The sequence below is a fragment of the Phalangium opilio genome, unplaced genomic scaffold (assembly GCF_054372755.1).
Source record: "Phalangium opilio isolate 3A_F unplaced genomic scaffold, DU_Popi_V2 ptg000040l_1, whole genome shotgun sequence".
Taxonomy (NCBI): Eukaryota; Metazoa; Arthropoda; class Arachnida; order Opiliones; family Phalangiidae; genus Phalangium; species Phalangium opilio.
This window is the reverse complement of record NW_028324164.1, coordinates 1516691-1521555: the sequence shown is the minus strand read 5'-3', so window position 1 is coordinate 1521555 and position 4865 is coordinate 1516691. Positions and strand designations below refer to the sequence as shown.

The 4865-nt window shown below is 38.7% G+C and overlaps 2 non-coding genes and 1 pseudogene across 2 annotated transcripts; 1 reads left to right on the top strand and 2 right to left on the bottom strand.

The window, feature by feature from the left end:
* Positions 1–252: 252 nt before the first annotated feature.
* On the bottom strand, positions 253–442 carry LOC149680038 (U2 spliceosomal RNA). Its single transcript, XR_016365639.1, has one exon. It is a non-coding gene; the product is annotated as a U2 spliceosomal RNA (small nuclear RNA).
* Positions 443–1809: 1367 nt separating this feature from the next.
* Positions 1810–4378, top strand: LOC149680036 (deoxyuridine 5'-triphosphate nucleotidohydrolase-like; annotated as a pseudogene).
* On the bottom strand, positions 2643–2832 carry LOC149680037 (U2 spliceosomal RNA). The gene has a single exon (XR_016365652.1). It is a non-coding gene; the product is annotated as a U2 spliceosomal RNA (small nuclear RNA).
* Positions 4379–4865: the final 487 nt, after the last annotated feature.

Sequence of the window (4865 nt, the reverse complement as noted above, 5' to 3'; positions counted from 1 at the left end):
GTAAGAGCACTCGAAACGCATATTACCGACTCTCGGGCGCAATAAGGCGTCTCGGGTCCAATTAAGTCTTTCTCTGCACTCTTATTGGTTGAAATGCGGTGAACCGGATATAAAGAGGGAAATATAACCTGAGGATAAAGCAGTACAGCGAGAACTCCCACAATGCCTTGCCCAAGCAGTTAGCTTCAACTCCTAATCTCTTTGATGTTAGCTGCTTCAGAATAAGCGTGTTTAATTTTGACTTAATTAGAGAGGTTGTGAGCCGATCCTGAATGTAATGCAATATCAGGTCGACTCGTGGCGAAGTCGGGCAAGCCCGTTAAACTTCGCCCAGTTCCAAAAATCGAGTTAATATCGAAGGGTCCCAATGGAACCCGATCAGATATTAAGCTGATCAGAACAGATACTACACATGATCTTAGCCAAAAGGCCGAGAAGCGATACTAATTGCACGGTTAATTAAGCTTAAATATTTCATTAATTAACGCTAATTAATTAATTAAATTAAGAACCTAATTACTCGAAATTATACAAAAAAAGCTATTTACTGGATGAAAAATTGCTCTAAAATAGTCTATGCACTGCGGAAAGAAGTACCACATACCCAATCTTAATTATTTATCAACCCTATATTGTTTAATTTAATAATATTACATCAATTCGTTTTAATTGCTGACTTAGTGGACACATTTCCTTGAACATCTGTGTTCGGCAGAGTAAACATGTTTACAGGCGCTCATTGAAAACCACTGGGATTTCAAAACCCTATAGGATGGCTAGATTTATCTTGATTTCCCAATACACCATTTTCAAAAGTCTGGAAGTAAAATAGAGTCTGATGTGTTGAGTACCTTGTTTTCTTACGCGGACAACAAATTAATTAAGATAAGTCTTCTTACAATACGTAACAAATTTTGACTGGTGACATTTAAGCCCTAATTAACGTCTTTGCGTCCACATAAATATTCAATGTTCCGTCTAAACTCTATATATAAGCAGACGACACTGCGATCGACTTCGCCCCATTTTGAAAACAGTAGACCTATTTGATATCGTCGGATTAATCAACTTTTGTTGGGTAATGCATAAAGGGTATCGAGGAAGTGGGCTTATGAAGGAATAAAAGGCTTGTCAATAAGTGTATCGAGGCTTCTCTGCACGCGCTCTGCCATATTTCGAAGTTGGGTAATCTGCAGCTGGTAAGCAATGGCAACCGAAGCGACCGGTTCGGAAGGTCCTTGAAAACAGCTTTCAGCTCTCTTTCTCTATTTGTTAACCCCGAATCTGCCTTTTCGTTCGGCCTTCCTTGGTTCTCAGGACTGTTATTGTTTGAAAATTTAATGATTCCATTAGGGCTTATCTCTCCCTTAAGTAACTATAGTTTTTTTGATTTCATTTCCAAGAAGAATTCGTCATCCCTCCCAAAGTTCATCACATTTAATCACAGATTTATCAACTTGTAATCTTATTTCAGATTGTTTTTTCTTCATGACCTACACAGTTGCAATTGGTTACAGAATATGATTGGTCAAACTGTATCAAGGACAACCATAAGTTCATAAGATATGTTCCATAATAAGTTTTCAAACTCCTGGTTACAAACTGGAGTTTGACATGAAGTGATTGAAGTAGGTCATAGATTGGAGGTAAAGCAACATACGCCTGATGAGGCGCTGTCAAAGGCTTAGCAATTCAGACTAAATAGGAAGATGGAAGTCCTGCAAAATTAACCACCGAATGTAGGTCTTCAATACTCGCTTCCGTCGTTCTCGAACTAGCTCGAGCTGTAAGTCTGTAGCACTACGAAGTATGGGTAGTCTCATACTTTTGGAACATATCTTATTAACTTATGATATCAGTAACACCAGGGAAATCAAGTTCATTAGAAGTAGTTTGGTTCAGTTCTTCACAAGGGTTGGGACTTGTGCTAACACCTAGCCATTAAGCCTATTAAGAACTTCTTATTGTATACCTGTAACCTTTATAATTAACTTCTAATTGAGCATCGTTTAATTAAAATTGATAGTTGCAATATAACTGGTTAAAAAGAAATGCCTTCAAGGAGATGTTTTACTTGAGTGGGCATCTACATAGACTTCAGATCCTTAAAACATCCCGGGCAACGCCGGGTTTCTTGGCTAATGCAGATTTAATAGGAAACACATTTTTGTTTATATCTTAGTTACGCTTAATATAGTGTTGTTATTTTATCTTGGGAGAACTACCTAATCCAAACAGTAAAAAACTAATTTTGTCACAGGCTGGATTCGAGCCTGTGCAAAAACCTGGAGCTGATCTACTGCAAATCGCTTACTGGCCACTTTAAATTAAATATGTTTATTTGTATCAATGGCAAATAGAGATAAATTGGAGTGAGATAGTATGGACATATGTCAGCAAAGAGGGTACAAAGAGGCTACCCTCTTTGCTTGGCTGGAGTGTTCTCGCTTTGGAAGTCTTTCTCTGCACTCTTATTGGTTGAAATGCGGTGAACCGGATATAAAGAGTGAACTATAACCTGAGGATAAAGCAGTACAGCGAGAACTCCCACAATGCCTTGCCCAAGCAGTTAGCTTCAACTCCTAATCTCTTTGATGTTAGCTGCTTCAGAATAAGCGTGTTTAATTTTGATTTAATTAGAGAGGGGGTGAGCCGATCCTGAATGTAATGCAATATCAGGTCGACTCGTGGCGAAGTCGGGCAAGCCCGTTAAACTTCGCCCAGTTCCAAAAAGCGAGTTAATATCGAAGGGTCCCAATGGAACCCGATTAGATATTAAGCTGATCAGAACAGATACTACACATGATCTTAGCCAAAAGGCCGAGAAGCGATACTAATTGCACGGTTAATTAAGCTTAAATATTTCATTAATTAACGCTAATTAATTAATTAAATTAAGAACCTAATTACTCGAAATTATACAAAAAAAGCTATTTACTGGATGAAAAATTGCTCTAAAATAGTCTATGCACTGCGGACAGAAGTACCACATACCCAATCTTAATTATTTATCAACCCTATATTGATTAATTTAATAATATTACATCAATTAGTTTTAATTGCTGCCTTAGTGGACACATTTCCTTGAACATCTGTGTTCGGCAGAGTAAACATCTTTACAGGCGCTCATTGAAAACCACTGGGATTTCAAAACCCTATAGGATGGCTAGATTTATCTTGATTTCCCAATACACCATTTTCAAAAGTCTGGAAGTAAAATAGAGTCTGATGTGTGTGCCACGAGATCTGACGTCATACGCCACGAGATCTGACGTCATACGCCACATAATCTGACGTCATACGCCACGAGATCTGACGTCATACGCCACGTGATCTGACGTCATACGCCACGAGATCTGACGTCATACGCCACGTGATCTGACGTCATACGCCACGAGATCTGACGTCATACGCCACGTGATCTGACGTCATGGGTCACGTAATCTGACGTCAGGCAGCCAATTCTTTTAAAGATAAGATAAGTTAAGTACAATGACGTCACTGATAGGAGATAATTTAAGCACGATGACGTCACAGGAGCCAAACCCGGAAGTAAGGCGCGTGACTATGACGCGTCGGGAAATGCGCGCGACGATGACGTGGCGGAGATAGAAAACGGTATAAAAACGGTTGACCTGCGCGTTCGTTCGCGACACGACGGAATAAACTTTTTTTAAGTAACGACGTTTACAACGCGCGTACATCGACGTTGAAATACGTTAAAGTTTCCGATAACGCGTATACACCAACTAGAGCGTCGAGCGTGGCAGCGGGTTACGACTTGTACAGGTAAATAAACAAATGACGCTAATATAATAATATTTGACACCTATATCTATAAATCATAATTTATTATAGCGCGTACGATTACGCGGTGGCTCCAATGTCACGAACGTTGGTAAAAACTGATTTACAGTTAGAGGTACCCGACGGCTGCTACGGAGGACTCGGTTTGTTATAAAAAAAACCTATTTTACGTAAAAGCGTACGTCTGTTTCATGGTTTATACTATGATTTTTTTAGCTCCAAGATCCGGTCTGGCGCTACGAAATTTCATCCATATTAGAGGTACGATTTAACAAAAAAAAACATAAAACGGGCGTGGTATCATTTTGCATTATCGTTCGCGCTATTGCAGGTGGTGTAATTGATCGAGATCATCGTGGAAATGTGGTCAAAGCGAATTTCGAATTAATAAAGGCACGAGAATCGCTCAACTTATCTGCGAGAAAATCGAGTACCCAGATCTAGAAGAGTGTAAAGTAAGGTAAAAACATCCCGTTAAATCGTCTCGAGTTAATAATTTAATTTATATTTTAAGACGTTACAAGACACGAGTAGAGGAAATAAAGGGTTCGGATCTTCGGGGTTAAATTAAGGCGCAAAAAATTAACGTACTTGTAACTTTAATTAATCGCGAAATATATTTCTCGAAAATTTATTGTATTCTCGAATAATTAGACGCTTAATAAAATGATTGAGAAATATGGTTTTATCGTTTATTTACTTTCGAGTGTTTTGTTTTGAGATGAGTAAAGCGAATGACGCAGGGAGCGCATTTCGGTGACTGTATGATCTTGCTCCTCTTGTTTGAACTGATAAGATTAACTCGACCGTCGATAAGATATTTATGGAAAATTCCGTTGTAAATAAATACCGGTTAGATCCGGTTTACCAATTTCTAAAATAGCATTTTCCAAGATAAGATAAGATAAGATAAGGAACCTTCTAGAAAGATTTCGAGTTTATGAGCAGGTTCTGACGCGTAGCTCCGAAATCAGTTTGTCTCTGGTTTTCCATGGATTAACAATCGAGATGTATAACTGATGTATAGGTCGCGTAATAATTTAAACCAGCACGTTCGT